The sequence below is a fragment of the Ips typographus genome, linkage group LG15 (genome assembly GCF_016097725.1).
Source record: "Ips typographus isolate SLU linkage group LG15, UJ_Ityp_2.0, whole genome shotgun sequence".
Taxonomy (NCBI): Eukaryota; Metazoa; Arthropoda; class Insecta; order Coleoptera; family Curculionidae; genus Ips; species Ips typographus.
Window position 1 is genome coordinate 2,074,504 of NC_138436.1, and position 19,005 is coordinate 2,093,508.

Genomic DNA, 19,005 nt, shown 5'->3' on the forward strand with positions numbered 1-19,005 from the left:
AATTTAAATACAATCCACCATCCACGGCAGAGGCGATCAAACAGGAAACAAAATGGTGATTTTTAAAAAACTTTGAAAAAACCGCAGTGATAAGCCGTTAATACAAAGGCAGGGGGAACGTTTAAGAGGGGATTACAATAAAATCAATAACCTAGATGACAACAGGTGGGTAGTTCTACAACCCACAAATCAATCAAAGATTAACAATAAAAAGGCTAAAGCCGCAACCATTCATACAACAAGATGTAAAGTTAAAATTAGACGGAAAAATAAACAATGCACCAACCAACAAACATGTGGCGGGTGGACAACGCAATGAGCAAAAAGGGGGTAGTCAAGGGCTCAAATACGGTTTTAAACCCCGCAGAAAGTGCAAACACCGACCAACACGCTAGTGAAGGAGGGGATGTTGAAAGATGGGGTGCTGGGAGTGTTTACAAGGGATTAGGAAGCATTAAAAGGTGAGGGACTTAAAAAAGGAAGTTGATGGATGGTTAAGCTGATCATTCAGGCAGGTGTGGCCACCATCATCAGAGGCCTTGTTGATCTCAAGCACCTCAAGGTGGTTGAGGAGGCTGCCCTTAGCACACACGTGCAGAATCTTGAAACCCTGTTCAGCATTGAAGGTGTGGCCATTCAGACGAAGATGCCGAGAAAAATTGGATTTCATATAGGTAGTGTTTAGGTTGGGGTTGTTAGTGAACTTCAGGAACTCCCGAGTGTGCTCGTGAATACGAGTGGAGAACCTCCTGCCCGTCTGACCAACATAGAGAGCATTACATCCGGGAGTGCAACAGGACAGTTGGTAAACGCCTGATTTATGCAGTTGAAGAGTAGGATCTTTGGAGTTAAAAAGGAAATGTCTGGAGGTGTGGGAAACTTTGAAGCAAATATTTATGTTGTTAGACCTGAAAATATTTTTCATCTGAAGTGAGAGAGGGCCTAAAAAGGGGATTGAAAAGAATTTTGTATCTTCAGATGTGTCTTTGTGTATTAATTTCTTATTGACAATTTTTTTAAAATGGTTAAAATAAATTTTATTGATTAATGTATTGGGAAATTTATTATTGGTTGCAACTGTTTTAATCCAAGAAAGTTCTAAATTAAAATTTGTTTCAGACATTGGAATGTTAAATAGGCGGTTAAAGAAACAGTTTAGGGACGCAACCTTCTGATTGAGAGGATGATTGGATTGGAAGGGGATAATGCAGTCCGTACTGGTGGGTTTGTGATAAATGGAGAACTCAATGTGATTATAGGACCTGTAAAGCAAGATATCAAGGAAAAGTAGTTTATGGGATGACTCTAATTCCATGGTGAATGAGATTGAATGCTGTAAATTGTTAAGAAATATGAATAGTTGTTGAAGGTCATTAGGGGACCCGTCAAAAATACGAAAAATGTCATCCACATATCTTTTGAAAAATACTATTTTATTGAAGGAGCGGTAGGATTCTAGGGAATGTTCAATGTTGGACATAAAAATTTCTGCTAGTAGAGGGGAGAAGACATGAACCCATAGCCAGGCCCCCGGACTGTGAATAGAAGGTGTGGTTGAACTGAAAGGAGTTTTGATCCAGTACCAGAGCCACTAGGGTTAGTAAGTCTTCCACCTGGAAAGGGTCCAGACCTTCGGAGGCAGACAACAGATCTCGGACAAAGTTTAAACGATCGAGTGGTGGGATGCTAGGAAAGAGGTTGAAAACATTAAATGATACCATGATTGCTGTGTCAGGAATGGTTATGAGTTGGGAACCTGTTACGCCAATACACACGATTCTCGAATATTCCCGCTATACGTTTATTGTATGGCGAACATTCCATCCGATGCGCCAATCCAAGTTTAAAGATACCGAGACATGTCCAAAAGTAGCTGTTTTGTGGATTTGCATTTTACATGGGGTTAAGTAACTTCCTTATTTTAAGGCCTAGAGGGTTGAGACTTCGTATTAGCGGGGTAAGTTTGGGACACCCCTAGGAAGCGGTTGCCACGTTGTGCACTTTTTCTCTAAACTTAGGGAAATTCTATATAGTGACCCCCTCGTTTTTTCCCTAAATTTCAGGAAATCTTAATCTGGCTATGAGGCCTTTGTAACAGTATCATTGAATGATCGGTTATTGGCTGTTGGAGGTTTTAATAACCGTCATGACAGTTTAAATTCGGTGTAAGAGTTTGATATTAAAACCAATAAATGGACATTAGTCACATGTATGCTTTCCTAAAAAGGTGAATTTGGAGGAGCAGTGTTGGATTTGGTCAATTTAGAGCACCTCGTGGGACAAACTAATACCTAGTTAATGAGAACAATGTGATATGTACACGGTGATCATTTATAACGTCCCCTCTCTCAACTTTTTTATTTTTCACATTAGAAAAAAATTATGAATAGAAAAGTTGTACGAGATGATGCAAGCTATTTGCAGAATATATTGTTATTTATACAGGACGTTTCAGAAATGCGTGACGAGTCAAAGTTATATTTTTTCAAATGGAACACCCTATATATTTTCAATTTTCTAGAATTATCAAACAATTCTGAACATTTTTATGTCTTATACCTAAATGTAATAGTTTTCGAAATATTCGCATTTCCACTAAGCTGCTAGATTCTAGAAAATATTCGATAGATTCCAGTTCTAGGTGGCGGTGAATTACGCGGTCACAAAAAAACAAAAACTTTGTTTATTACTGACAGTAGTGACAGTTACACGTTGCGGGAATATAACATTATTTTTATTAAAATGCCTTATTCCGAAAGAGAAAAACAATTTATTCTGCAAATATTTATTAAAACAAATAATAACGTTAAAATTGCTCAAAGGGCACTCCGTAGAATTAACCCCCGGATGCATATTCCAGATAAGCAAACATTTTATAGGATCTATGAAAAGTTTCAACGAACATCCAGCCTATTGAGAAAAGAACAATGGAAAGAGATGAAAATATGGATTTGAATATTCTGCTAAAAGTTGAAGAAAATCCAAACATTTCTCTGAGAAAAATATCGAAGAGTTTGGAAGAAGAGCATGGCGATTCAAAAAATACCTCTTATGGGAGGATACAAAACACTCTCAAGAAATCAGGACATAAAGCATTCAAAATATGGCCCACAACAAAATTAACGCCGAGACAAAGGGAAAAAAGAGTTGAATTTTGCCAAACCATGTTGGAAAAAAATAACTTGAATAACCCAAATGAGCTACTGTACCAGCGCACAAACTTAACTAGAATAACAGAAAGACTACTACAAATTCAATCCAAATGGAAAAACAACCAACAGAACTGGACCATACTAAATCCTCTTTGCCTCACAAGACAGACAAGACAATCCCGTTTTCTTTTTCCATCGACGACTCTACTCGAACACTTACAAACATAACACAACTAAGACAATAATAAATGTTACAAAATGTAATTTTAGGTTAAGATAAATGTTTGCAATACTTTATTTTAGATTATTATATTATACCAACTTAAAGTAAGCCTAAACCAACAAATGTACACAAACAAGGGCAGAAAGACCATTTCGGTCGATAGCCCATTTCGTAATGAAATAAAGATTGTTTATTATTATTATTATTATTATTTGAAAAATGCATTCTGTACCGACGAGTCATCATTTGCGACCAGCGGTATGATTAACAGGAAAAACACCAGACAGTGGGCCACAGTATATCCCCACGGCTACGGGGAATTTCAATTTAAACGTCGCCAAACTGTCACTGTTTGGTGTGCTATGCTGTATAACAAAATAATAGGTTCCCATTTCTTTACCGTTACTTTAAACTGAGATGTTTATTTAAATTTTCTCCATCAAGAACTAGAGGACTTTTTTGATGAGCTTCCGTTGGAACAAGAGAGAAACATTGTTTTCCAACAAGATGGCGCTCCACCTCACAGTGTCGTAGCTGTTAGAAACCATCTAAGTCAACGGTTCAATGAATAGATTGGGAGGGATGCACCGATAAAATGGCCTCCTAACAGCCCTGACTTGACGCAGATTGATGCATTTTTATGGGGAACGCTAAAAGATCGAGTGAATGCACATAGCATTGAAAATACTGAACATTTGAAAGAACTTATTAGAATGGAAATTCAAATTCTGAATGAAGATTATAACCAATCGCTCACTCCGCGTTAGAAAGGTTACGAAGAACGTATATCAAATGTATTGAAGAAAACGGGGGCCCAGTTGAGCAATTTGATTTGTGAAAACTACATGCGTTATTATATATTATTATATCTATAGTTGTTTCAGATATTGAATTTCACTCCAAAATAAAATCATTGATATTTTCTTTATAAAAAGGTCATATTGGTCTGGTATTGATGACTAATTAACCAATTCACTAATTATTCACAGCTACAAGAACGAGAACTTTTTTTCGAATGTAGCCGCTTAGTGGAAATGCGAATATTTCGAAAACTATTACTTGGCCATGTGTTTTAAGTGTAGCGGATTTGGACATGTAGCAAAACATTGCTCTGAAGAAAAGAATGAACATGAAGCCCGAAACTGTAAATCAACTACCCTAAACTGTCCAAATTGTGAAAAGATGAAAATTGAAGATAGAAATCACTCAGCAAAAAATTTGGAGTGTCCAGTATACAAGAGAAGAATGTTACGTTATAAAAACAACATAAACTATGGTAGTAATCCTTTTTAGTGAAGGTCTCAAATAGCAGCAAAACTAAAAAGGAAATTTCAAGAAATGATTCCAAGAGCAGCAAGAAGAAGACATTTGGAATTTTACACCAGAACATCCAATCAATAGGAAATTCGTTAAATCAACTGAATCACTTAATCCAGGATCTAACAGGCGTAAGAGTACTTTGTGTAACGGAACACTGGAAAACAAAAGATGAATTACAATTTTTCACTCCACATAACTTTAAATTGGTCTCTTCTGCATGTCGTGAACGTGGGGAACACGGAGGTAGTGCGATATTTGTTCATCAATCAATAAAATGTAAGTCTATAATTAAGATAACCAAATTGTCTAAGAAACAAATATTCGAATGCTCCGCAGTTGATTGCGACATTAATGGGAAGGAAGTAGTTGTTATTTGCATTTATAAACCCCCTGCAGGAAATATAGAAACTTTGTTTGATTGTCTTGAACGCGCATTGAGCATTATATTTGATGTAAACAAAATGATAATAATCACTGGTGATTTTAATATTGAATTTCTTAAGGACAACAAAAACAAACATAGAATTTTATCACTTATGAACTGTTTTAATCTTCAACATACAATTACAGCAAATACCAGAATAACGAGTCGAAGTCAAAGTTGCATAGATAACATATTTGTTAATTTTCCTTACATACAGGGGTGGGCATAAGTCACCTGGCAGCCTTGAAAACAGTTCATGCGTCAGACCCACCACTCTCGCTCGGATTTCAGGTGCGCGTATCAACGCGGCCGGGTGGGCATAAGTTAGTATGCTTGTCGACCTCAAGCAACACAGATCAAACCGGTTTTTTGCGTTGTTAGATTGTAATTTTTGAGTAAAATGGCACAAAACGTTCGAGTCAAGTTTTCATTACAACAGCGTGTGTTCTTGTTGAAACAGTTTTATTGTCTGGATCGCGATTATGGAGCTATTGAAGAGGGTTTTAGAGAAAAGTGGCCTGATACACATTTCCCAAACCGCAATTACATGGTTGAATTAGCCAAAAAGTTTGAAAGGACCGGTAGTGTTGAAGATGCAAAGCGTATTGGGCGTCCACGTTCGGTGCGCACTGAACAGAATAGCATGATGGTAGCGCAAAGTTTCGTCGAAAATCCTCGCCGCTCTGCCAAACGGACATCGTTGGTGCTTGAAATACCATCTCGTACACTTCGTAGAATCATGGAAGATATCGGTTTGCACTGTTATCATCCTCATTTGCTGCAGCAGCTAAAACCGCGAGACCATCTGCCGCGCATGGAATTCTGCGAGTGGTACCTAATTATGAAAGCAGCCGATCCTTTTTTCGAGAGACAAATCTTGTGGAGTGATGAAGCACAATTCAAGGTTGATGGCAGGGTAAATAGGCATAACTGCGTTTATTGGGCCGATGCTCATCCTCATGAGATCCTCGAAAAGGAAGTGAATTCTCCTGGAGTTATAGTTTGGGCCGGAATGAATTATCGAGGGATAGTTGGCCCCTATTTCTTCGACGTGTCCGTTAATTCGGAAACTTACTTGGAGCTTTTACAAGAATTACGCGTCACCTTGGATGAGGACGACAGATTCGAAGGACGGAATATAATTTTGCAGCTGGATGGCGCCCCGCCGCATTTCAGCTTGGAGGTTCGCGCTTTCCTCAACGAGCACTTCCCAGGATGGATTGGTAGAGGTGGTTGCATTGGTTGGCCCCCAAGGTCTCCGGACCTCACAGCGATGGACTTTTCAATTTGGGGCCTAATGAAGAACCGGGTTTATACGTATCCGATAGCAAATGTCGAAGATCTCAAACATTGGATAACAGTCGAGTTCGATATCATCAATGAAGACCTCGCGATGCTCGCCCGTATTGTTAATTCGATCGAAAAACGTTATTTCAAGTGTATCGAGATGAACGGTGACCATTTTCAACACCTATTATAAATATTTTTGTGTTATAATGAAATAAAACGAACGTTTCTTAAACTTGTGTTTCCGTTTTATAAAATTTCTTAAATTTTTGCAAATTTGCCAGGTGACTTATGCCCACCCCTGTAGAAAGTTCTGTAATAAACACGCACATATCAGATCATTCTGCCCAATGCGTCACGTTCCAGATGTCAACTAAGGCTATTAATACAAGCTATTACACTCGTATCTTTTCTGAACAAAACAAACAACAATTTGTAAACCTCCTTAAGAGTGAAAACTGGGGAATAGTTTTCAGTTCATTTTATCAAACCATCGACGAGCAATGGAACTTATTTTTGTCGGAATTTACAATCCTGTTTAATCAATGTTTTCCTCATAAATTAGTAACAAATAAAAGCAGAAATAAGTGCAAAACATTATACAAATCGGATGAATTAAATGAGTGCAAGAAAAAACTAGATTTGCTACTTCAGCTGTCAAGACATAATATAAGATTTAAACCTCAGTATATCACTGTAAAAAAGGAATATGACAACATTTTTTTAAAATCAAGAGCGGATAGTTATAAAAAACAAATAGAATCTTCTGACAATAAAAATAAATGTATGTGGTCAATTTGTAATGAGATATTGGGGAAAACTCAGTGTTGGCTTGAGACTGATATAGCGGGTGATCCTTGTGCTATAGCAAATAAATTTAACGACAAATTCTTGTCGTTGGTCCCTGATATATTTGAAAATTTGCAGCACACGGAGTTTAGTTGTAATATAATCCCCAATAGTGAATCATTTCACTTCAAACCAATCACTGAAGAGGAACTGTGTGATTTTTCAGCAAAAAAATTAAAAAACAAAATAACAAGTGGTATAGATGAGATTCCTGCAAGTGTAGTTAAATTGGTAATACCACATATATCCAAGCCACATATATATGTATACACACAGCTAACAGATTTTTTTATAATGTGCGACCTCTTCAGTGGTTATCAACACGGCTACATTGCCGGAGGATCAGTACAAACAGCAATTTTTCAGTTTACAAGTCATATCCTTGAACACATAGAAAACCATAAACTAGGAATAGGTATATTTTTAGACTTATCTAAGGCTTATGATTGTGTAGATAAAGAACTATTGTTAAAAAAATTAGAACTCTATGGAGTTAGAAGTAAGGCCCTAAGATTGTTTGATTCTTACTTATCTCATAGGAAACAACAGGTTAAACTATTTAGGGACAGCAAACCATACACATCAAATATAAAAGAAAATCAACATGGAATAGCCCAGGACAGTATTCTAGGGCCACTACTCTTTGTAATTTACATGAACGATCTGAATTCTATAGCAAAAGAAAATGAAAAAATCGTCAACTTTGCAGATGACACAACTTTACAAAAAACAATTACTTGTAGGTGAAGAGGAAATCAGCACTTTAACTCAGTCTGGAAAAGATCTGTTTATTAGGACCTCTGAGTTAAAAAAAATAAATTAGCTTTAAATATGGAAAAAACAAGTGTGATCATTTTTTCAACAAAACAAAGTACATTTGAGAAACCTAATGAAATACACCTTCTCACTGACAGGAGCCAATTACTAGCCAAGAACACAACATTTTTGGGAGTGCAGATTGATGAATTTCTAGATTGGTCTGATCACATAAATGCTCTGCTAGGCAGGTTAAACTCAATTTGCTATATAATTCGAATTGCCTCCGGGTATCTGAACCTGGCGGCCCTTAAAATATTGTACTTTGCCAACTTTGAATCGATTATGAAGTATGCAATTATGTTTTGGGGTAGAAATACTTCAATACAGAATGTATTTGTAATTTAAAAAAGGGCAATTAGATTAATGTTCAAAATGAAATACAAAGATTCATGAAGATCCATCCTTAAAAAAAAAAAAATAATGACAGTTTATGCAATTTATATATATGAGTGTCTCATCTTTCTTAAAAAGAACCAAAACCTATTTAACATCAAAGTCAATCACACATACACCACAAGACAAAAAGATGTAAACTGTCCAAAACATAGATTAACACTCACTGAGAAGAAGAAATATTTTGCACTCACTGCAAAATATATGTGTATTCGCCTATTTAACAACCTACCAGACAGGCTGAAAACATTGACGGACAAAAGTTTCAAAAAGGAAGTAAAAAATTTACTAATTGAATTAGAACCCTACACTATAGAGGATTATTTTGTTAAATAAAGATTGCTTATTCTCTGAAATCTGTATTTAGGGAAAAATCGCTGAAAATGTATATAAGTATCTTTAAGTACTACATAGTTCATAGTTTACCATGACGCTATTTCCTTTGTATTAGTTGATAATGTACATTGTACTCTATCCTAATCACAATTCGAAATAAAGACTGGTGTTATTATTATTATTATTACATTTAGGTATAGGACATATTATAAAAAAAATGTTCAGAATTGTTTGATAATTCTAGAAAATTGAAAATATAATTCTTCTGAAACGTCCAGTATAAATAACAATATATTCTGCAAATAGCTGGCATCATCTCGTACAACTTTTCTATCCTTTTTTTTCTAATGTGAAAAATAAAAAAGTTGAGAGGGGGGGACATTATAAATGATCACCGTGTACACGGCGTTAATTATTTTAACAGATTATTAGGCTAGTTGCTATATTACAAAACCAAAGCTTTAATTTTGCAAAAGAAAAACGAAGCAGTGTGTTCCGTGATATCGTACTTCGGTAGGTTAATAACCCAGCACCCCCTCTTTCACCATCCCCTCCCTCAACAGCGTGTTGGCCGGTGTTCGCACTTTTTCTAGGGTTTACCACCTTATTTGAGCCCTTAGCTACCCTCATCTTGCTCATTGCGTTGTCCACTTGCCACCTGTTTGCTAGTTTGGTGCATTGTTTGTCTAATTTTAACTTTAAATCTTGTTGTATGAATGGTTGCGGCTTTAACCTTTTTATTGTTAATCTTTGATTGATTTGTGGGTTGCAGAACTATCTACCTGTCGTCACTTAGATTATTGATTTTATTGTAATCCCCTCTTAAACGCTCCCCCTGCCTTCGAATTAACGGTTTTTCCATTTCGCTTCCTGTTTGATCGCCTCTGCCGTTGATGGTGAATTAAATCTAAAGTTATCTTTTCTCTCCCCATAGGGTCTAACCCAGCCCTTAAAAATGGGTCTAATTTAAGGTTTTAGTTTTGTGATTAAATATGTAGTGTCAGGTTTTTTTCTCCATAATCAGGTAATTATTCAATTTTAAACCTATTTTATTCATATTACATGTGTTAAATTTTATAGCTTTATTCCCCCCTTTAAGGAACTTTTTAAATTCACAAAATCTTTATATGGGTCTCACTGTCTCTCCCTTTCTAAAAAGACAGCCGGCGCATTGATTGTCGAGTTGAGGTAGGTTTTCTCGTTTCTTAAACATCTGTTACACATAAGTAGAGTAAGTTATTCTTGTAGCACCTGAAGATGGCCATTTATATGTCCGAAACTAGTAGAGCAGGCCTTACCCTTTGAAGGTCGAAATAAAGTATTGTGGAGACGACTGCGTGCCATTCCTTTCCTTTTGAACTTAATAAATATTTTGTGGAGATCGACTTTGAGTTTTGTTTTCACTTAAATCAAAATCGGTTGGAACAGATGACTTGAATATCACCCTTATAAACTTCTGTTGTCCCACAATATTACCCTTCTTAACACACAGTATAAATTCCTGTTTAAAGAAATCGTACTTTCCAAAAAATTGGAAACACGCTAGGGTTATACGAAGGTTATTCCTCTATCAAAGAAAAATAATCTAACAGAAATGATGAAATTGAGGTCGATATCAATACTACCAGTATTTTCAAAAATTCTTGAAAAAGCGATGTATTACCAAATAGCTGAGTTTGTGACAACTTGTGGCGTAATACCCCTAAGTAATACCCCCTAAGCAATCTGATTTTCGTAAAAGTTACTCGTGTACTACCGCGTTATCTGATATACTGGACGACATTGTTGATGCTCAGGATAAAAATTTAGATACTGCTCGATTATACTAGAGCATTCGACATGATAGATCATAAAACTATGATTGCTGCAATTTTAAAGTTTATAGGGTTTGGAGAAAGAGCATTGTCTCTTCTCACATCTTTCCTTGTTGATAGACATCAAACAGTTCAAATAGGTGATAAGGTCTCTGAAAACTTACACAGTTTTGAGTAGAGTGCCGCAGGGGAGCATCTTGGGACCTCTTTTGTACAGCATTTATACTTTTAATTTTACAAATACCCTTTCTTTCTGTAAATATCATTTGTATGCTTTGTATGATGATAAAATATAAAGGGTAATTCCAGTAACCCAGTATGGATCCCAGAAACCATAAGAAATACGAGAAAGTTTGAATTGGGGCAAAGTTGCGCAATTTAAATCTCCACCAATTGCCGTTTTAAAAATTTCTATTTTCCGAGTGCTTCCTTTTGTTTTTATCTATTTTTAACCTTATTTGAAGAGATATCCCAAAACTAAAAGCATCTTTTCATTGCCACTTTTTCCTAGCTATTCGAGGATGGATTCAAATTTGCCACACGACGTTTCGTTTTTTGTCAGTCATCATCAGCTTTCTTTTTTCTTATGGGCGCCATATTGGATTTTTAGCCCACCAAATAGAACGTTTTATTCTGTTTTAGTGATGTATAATAACTTATGATTTGCTTGATAAATAACAAAATAATTCAATAAAAACTATTTTTACTTTAGTTATTGGCTTTGAGTGTTAATGGCCCGTTTTATAAAATGTCATTATTTGACAGTACTTGTCAAACACGATAATTCGGACGATCATTAGAGCAAGTCAATCATAGGTAAAAATGTATCTAGAAAAGATACCCCCGCACAAAATGTTATTATTATACAACATTGCTGAACTATTTAGGTTAATCAGAAAATAAGATTTGTTCGCATTATCTCTAACTTAAACAGCTCATTTATGCTTCCAAGAGAAAGATCATCATTTTAGGAACTTAATTTTTTGCCAAATTTCAATTTTTTATAATGTTAAGTACAAGTTAATAGTTATTTATACACCCGCGTTATTTTAAGGTTAGTTTTGTTGGTTTAGTTGGTAAATTCCATGATGAAAAGTGATCGCATATTTTGGGAGGAGTTTATAAACATTTATCATCTGCATACCTGTCTTTGGAATACAAAGGCTAAAGAGTATTCAAACAGAAACATAAAAAACCAAGCATACGAAGAACTGATAAAAAAATGCAAGGAAAAATTTCCAAACGCAAATAAGGACTTTGTAGTTAAAAAAATTCATACTATGCGATGCAGTTTTCGCCGAGAATTAAAAAAAGTCATAAACTCTGTGAGGTCTGGCAGTGGCACTGATGAAGTTTACGTTCCATCCTTATGGTATTATGATATGCTAAGTTTCATAGCCGATTCTGAAATGCCTCGGAAAGGCACTTCAAATATTGAAGATGACGAGAGTGGCCCCGAAAAAACACAAAACGAGGTATGTAAAGCATGTAGCTATTTATTAATATAATGTATTGTTAAATAATCATGTACAAGTTTGGTTTAATATTTTTTTTTATAAAAGGGGCCCCCACCCTATTGTTCACTAAGTTTGGATCAAGCCACATCTTTTTTCTTGGAAAGGCACAGCTCCGTTAGTATTGAAGTATGTTTTGTATTCATCTCTTATCTTTTTTGCTAAAGCAGTAGCTGCTCTTGGAGAACGTTTCAGTGATGTCAAAGGATTTCGATCTTGTCGCCATTCTCCAGGTATTACTTCTCCAGTTTCAGTATCTTCTTGGTCATATGAAGATTTTGGCGAGTAAGTTGTAGATGCTTTACGTCTAAGGAAGTTATGAAGGGCACAACATGCTAATACTATAGCATCAACATTTTCAATGTCAATAGCAATATCAGTATGAAATATACGAAACCGGCTAGCCATTATGCCAAAAGCATTTTCTACGATTCTACGTGCTCGACTTAACCTATAATTAAATATCCTTTCTTCCTTTTTTAAGTTTTTTTGAGCAATGGCTTCATTAGGTTTTCATCGCACCACAACATGTATCAAAGTTCCATTTTTCTTTAAAATCGTTAGCTATTGATTTCCATTCCTTTTCGCTCTTTGGAAACTAAAACAAAAACAATAACTTATAATTTATTTCAGGACATTGAAGAAAACATGGAGCTAACAGAACCCAATAATTTTTCCGACACAGACTTATCAAACATTCAGTCTCCAACTCCAACTACTTCACATATGAGTTCAACTACGACTCGTAAAAGAAAGAAGTCACAATGGAACAGTACTCGGGGACGCATCGCGCATTTTGCGTACGAGCGTATTATCGTAATGGTGATTCAATAGTGACTGCTCAACGTCTCTATCGTGTGGAATATCGTACACGCCACGCGCCAAGTGACGATAGCATTAGGAAATGGATCAGGATGTTCGAGAATACAGGGGCGACAGTTAAAATTCAAAACTCTGGTCGTCCTCGTTCAGTGCGCGATGAAGAAACAATTAAAGAAGTTGAGGCGTCGGTTCGTCAAAATCCGTCTTTATCCATCCGAAAGCGAAGCCAAGCGTTGAACATCAAGAAATCGTCTTTACATTCGATTTTAAAGAGACTTACATCTAAAAGCCTATAAAATACAATTGGTTCAAGAATTAAAGGATACGGACTATGCTAATCGACTGAATTTTGCGAACGAAATGCTGCAGCGATTTAACAAGTTTAACAACATACTGTTCAGTGACGAAGCAAATTTTCACCTGAATGGTCATGTTAATAGGCAGAATTGTCGGTACTGGGCAGTGGAGAATCCGATACGAAAGCATGAACGACCCCTGCATAGCCCAAAGGTCGTTGTTTGGGCCGCTATGTGTGCTAAAGGCATAATTGGTCCTTATTTTCATGAAGATCAACGAGGCCGAGCAATTAATGTGAATAGTGACCGTTATTGCGATATGTTGCGAAATTTTTTGGTCCCAGAGTTGCAGGAGTTTACAGGTTTCAACTCAAGAACGTGGTTCCAGCAAGATGGGGCCACTTGCCATACCTCAAATGACTCAATGGAAGTTGTTAACGAATTATTCCCTAATAAAGTCATTTCGCGAAGGGGTAACCTCAACTGGCCTCCCAGAAACCCCGACCTTAGCCCGCTCGACTATTTTGCATGGGGATACCTTAAAAGTAAGGTTTATCAAAATAATCCGACGAATCTAACCCAGTTGAAGCAAAACATCAGGTCAGAAATGGCAGCAATATCGATAGCTATGTGTCAACGTGTTATCGCCAATCTTCGTTCCCGTTTAGAAGAGTGCCAGCAACGTAACGGTCATCATTTGGATAACATCATCTTTTCCAAATAATTCTCCAATTCATATGCTAATAATGTTACGTACGAAATAGAGTTTTCGTCCGTTAACTCGTTTGATTTGTGTTTTTAATGTACATGGGCCTAGTTACACTAGTAGACCGATTCCGATCGCTTAAATCCTCCAATTGCACTTTGTGCACATTTTGTTGTAAATGTGGGTGCGTGACCTGATAAGTTATCAGGTGCCGTAGTCACGTGATTGGTTTCGATTTTTGTCGGGGAAGCGTCGGTTTGTGGTCGTGTTTCTTTGTGTCAGGTGCCATGTGCCTATTTAATCACCCCACTTTGTGATATCGGTCTCTTTACCACTACAGCACTCGAACTGCCGACATCTGATCTTTTCTCTGAAGCGATTTTCGGCATCGACGTTACGGTTACGGAAATAGCACCAAGGCAGACGTTCTCTGCAAACTACGCAAAACTAGTCGATATAGCAACCGAGACTTACGACGCAATGAGGGTTGATGAGAAACAAATCGATAGGGTTATAGCCCGCGAAGAAGTTTCTTATTACGCCACAGCGTTAATGCAGCTCAAGCTTATAGAGACAAAAGCGAAGCAGGGGGACCAACATCTGACCAGTGCAGAAAAAGATTTACGGAAGGCAACTTCCGATGACGTCTTCAATGTCCCACAAACACTATTCACTTACTTAAAGGAAATAGGGACATATACGGATAAAATGGGCAAGGAAACCAGACTCGAAGTACCGCCACTACCAACTACAGTTGTGCAAAACTTCGGAGGTTACCACGCAGCTGAAATAAATGCTGATACACATGCCTTATTCGAAGAGGTACCGTCATTGGGAATAGCCGGAGATATGGTTATGGCTTTAGCATCAGATGACGCTGAACCAGTACCAAACTTCCATATAGGAAGACCGGCAGGCACCGTATGGACAAACAATCTCATTGGGAGATTCCATCCCATAGGTCCGAGGAGACCAGAAATGAGAAGATGGCAATAAAGAACTTGAGCCTCTCAGGAGGGGAAACTCAGGTCATCAAGACCCAGCCAATGGACATAAACGAGGCTGGAAGTTGGTGATAATGACATTTGTTACCTAATATCTTTTTCAATAAGTGTCATTATTAAGGGACAGTGGCGGGTACTTATATACTCAATTGTTTAATTGAAAGATTCTGTGGATACCGTATTACCCAGAATAACACATTTTAACATCGTGTATAATTTTTAATTAAATTTAATTTGACTTGTTTATTATTGGATTTAATTTTCCTCGATTGTGTCTTTAATTGATTTTTCCCGCTTTGGATACTCCCCTTTATTTGTTTGTTCTGGAATGAGTGTTACCGTGTGGTCAGGGTTCCTGGAATGATTTGGGAGTGTCAGGGAGTATATTTTTCCTCAATTGTGTCTTTTTTGATTTTTCCCGTTTTGGATACTCCTCTTAGTTTTTTGTTCAGGAACGAGTGTTACCGTGTGGTCAGGGTTCTTGGGACGATTTAGGAGTGTCAGGGAGTCAATTTTTCTTTTGCTCGATTGTGTCAATTGTTTTTCCCCGCAACTTGTATGCGTTAATGTTTAATCTTGCGTACATGTAGGGAATTTCGTTTTTTTTTCTATTCTCTATTTTGTCAGTTTTGACAATTTACCTGATTTTGACTTTTACCGGATTTGACTTTCTTTGTAACCACTTTGCTTTGTTGTAAAGGGCTGAGCGGAATTGGGTGCCGCGATAGTCACTTAACCTTTAAGGTTTTTGGTAGGGTAGTTCATGGGGGGAAAGTCTTAGAGTCCCTGTAAGTACCTTAATGGCCCTGGAGTACGGGGACTTTCTACTGTGTTCGACCTCAGCCCCAATTGCTTGGTTACGTGAGATTTGGCGTCAGTGGTTTCGTTCGGAACACCCCAGTAAATTTAATTTTTTTTTTGTGGTTACCAATACACTAACCGTTCGGTGTATTTTTCGGGTTTTCTAGAGAGGGTTCCTATCAAAAACCTTTCCTTTTGTTGGTGGACGATTGTCTTCTCTTTCCTGTTAGTTTTCTTTATTTCATTTCCACCTGCCAGGTGATTTGTTTTGGTTTCTCTTTCTGTGGTTTTCCTGAGCGTTGAGTCCTGTCTCTGTTTATCTCTACCGAGACCAATGAATGAGGTTTCCTCTCGCATAACGAGGTTTACGCAACATTGGTTTCATGTTCAACCCCGTTTTAATTTTCTGGACATAAACCGGTTAGAGATTTGTAGGGTCATGACGACTTCTCCTGGGAATATTGTTTGAGTGGGAGACTGGAGCGAGTCAACCGTTACCTTGTGTTTTTTTTTTCTCCTCTTCAGAGCTACTTCATAGCTGTGATGAGCTTCATTTTCGTTTGAAAGGTTGTATGCCTCCTTCAAATGGTATACTGGCGCCCATCATTTGTTTTCTTGATTTTGGTGGTTTATCGTCTTTTGGTTTGCTTTTCTTCAGGTCAGTTTCGAGGTGCTTTTTCACTTAAAAAAAAATTGAACAAGTTTAATTTTTTTTTGGTTACTTAGGGAAGTGTGTTACGTACGAAATAGAGTTTTCGTCCGTTAACTCGTTTGATTTGTGTTTTTAATGTACATGGGCCTAGTTACACTAGTAGACCGATTCCGATCGCTTAAATCCTCCAATTGCACTTTGTGCACATTTTGTTGTAAATGTGGGTGCGTGACCTGATAAGTTATCAGGTGCCGTAGTCACGTGATTGGTTTCGATTTTTGTCGGGGAAGCGTCGGTTTGTGGTCGTGTTTCTTTGTGTCAGGTGCCATGTGCCTATTTAATCACCCCACTTTGTGATATCGGTCTCTTTACCACTACAGCACTCGAACTGCCGACATCTGATCTTTTCTCTGAAGCGATTTTCGGCATCGACGTTACGGTTACGGAAATAGCACCAAGGCAGACGTTCTCTGCAAACTACGCAAAACTAGTCGATATAGCAACCGAGACTTACGACGCAATGAGGGTTGATGAGAAACAAATCGATAGGGTTATAGCCCGCGAAGAAGTTTCTTATTACGCCACAGCGTTAATGCAGCTCAAGCTTATAGAGACAAAAGCGAAGCAGGGGACCAACATCTGACCAGTGCAGAAAAAGATTTACGGAAGGCAACTTCCGATGACGTCTTCAATGTCCCACAAACACTATTCACTTACTTAAAGGAAATAGGGACATATACGGATAAAATGGGCAAGGAAACCAGACTCGAAGTACCGCCACTACCAACTACAGTTGTGCAAAACTTCGGAGGTTACCACGCAGCTGAAATAAATGCTGATACACATGCCTTATTCGAAGAGGTACCGTCATTGGGAATAGCCGGAGATATGGTTATGGCTTTAGCATCAGATGACGCTGAACCAGTACCAAACTTCCATATAGGAAGACCGGCAGGCACCGTATGGACAAACAATCTCATTGGGAGATTCCATCCCATAGGTCCGAGGAGACCAGAAATTAAGCAGCGACTAGCAGGTTTCGGAATTACAGTAAATCACTTTACAGAGTATATTCCTGGAACACGCTTTAATCTAACACAGATTCCTATAATGGTCGCTGGATTAGCGGAGTTGTGAAAGACAAGAAGAACAAGGCTGCATCATCTTTAAAGGCAAATGAGTTTCTTCTTCCAAACTCCCTGTATGAAGGTAATTTTCACTTTCTTAATCATAATAATTTCTCACTCAAGTTTCGTCACATACATCTTCAGGTTTGCTAAAAATAAGCGCTGAAAAATATGCAGACCTACAATGCCTGAAATCTTTTTGTGGACCAACTGCCCAAGAGTACTTTTCCAACCTTGCATATATCGATAAAGTAATTTTATTATAAGCGGTAAATTTTAAGTAAAATTCTTGCTTTTGTTTCAGAAAACATCACAAAAGTAGTAAGACTACATGGCGGATGACCTACTTACCTTTCAATCTTTTTAGTAACTAATTAGTTTAATAATTTTTTATCAATAAAAAAAACAAGTTTTCAAATAAGTATTTTTTGACATACATTTCAATTTATGAATTACCTTGTTTGCAACTTAAGTTTGACGAACTTAAAATTTATAATATAAATCTGGTGAAAAACAGGCTAAGTCAAGACCTATTTTTGTATCTTCTTCAACAACAACCTTACAACCTGTAATTATTATATTAAATAAAAAAGCATGCTGCTTTATATATAAAAAAATATTTATGTTTCTAATGCTTATAGGTGACCAGTTAACAACGATTTTAGAGATAAAACTGCTGTACTCAAAAACATCAAAATTTGACTTAGCTTGTTTTTCCCGTGCACCCTTCATATGTATATGAATTTTCCACTTAGACATATTGTCCGTCGACGACATGACGTCACGGCCGCAGGAAACTAATTAGACTTTACGAAAAATCATAAAAAAAATAATATTTTTACCTCAAAACGACAAATTTTTTCAAAATGTTTTCAGAAGGGTCATGACTGAAAGGGTTAATATACCGTATTGGTGGTGACCCGACGTGCAATCGACTCAAATTTGTATTCCCCAAAATAGTGCAAATACGAGTAGAAATGCCGTCGCCCCAACGTCGGTACCTGACGTTGCGTGGGGTAATCGAACGTTGGCTCGAGGTCCAAATGCCGTTTGGGCATTATGGATAGTTCTTAGAAAACACACGTGATTAGCATTAATTCTTCGATATAAATAGGAGCTGAGCAGACACAAAAAGTTAAATTTGCTGTAGGATGTTAATCAGTTGGAAAATAAATTGTACGTTAGATAGATATGAATGACTGATTGCTGGTCCTTGTTCACTCCCAATGTCAACTTATGCACAGTTACTCAGTTCGCCATGCATAGATTGACATTTAAAGGAATGACAATATTTCTAATACATCAGCATTTAGTTGGAAATTAAAGGAAAATTATTCGGCCAGATATTGTGGATAGAACAATGCTGCATATGGCATAACAGCAAATCGAAATCGCAAATAAAACTACAAACCACCCGCGCCCCAATTCTTAGTTTATTATTAAATTTAAAAAAAAATTCCAAGATT

General features: G+C 37.1%; 2 long non-coding RNA genes across 2 annotated transcripts in view; both read left to right on the plus strand.

Annotated features, from left to right (window-relative positions):
* LOC145738266 (uncharacterized) overlaps nt 1–19,005 on the plus strand; it is a 266,136-nt gene that overhangs the window by 46,760 nt on the left and 200,371 nt on the right. The gene's annotated exons all lie outside the window — the stretch shown is intronic.
* On the plus strand, nt 17,051–18,025 carry LOC145738261 (uncharacterized). The gene is made up of 3 exons (XR_014180669.1): nt 17,051–17,621; nt 17,684–17,790; nt 17,844–18,025. It is a non-coding gene; the product is annotated as an uncharacterized LOC145738261 (long non-coding RNA).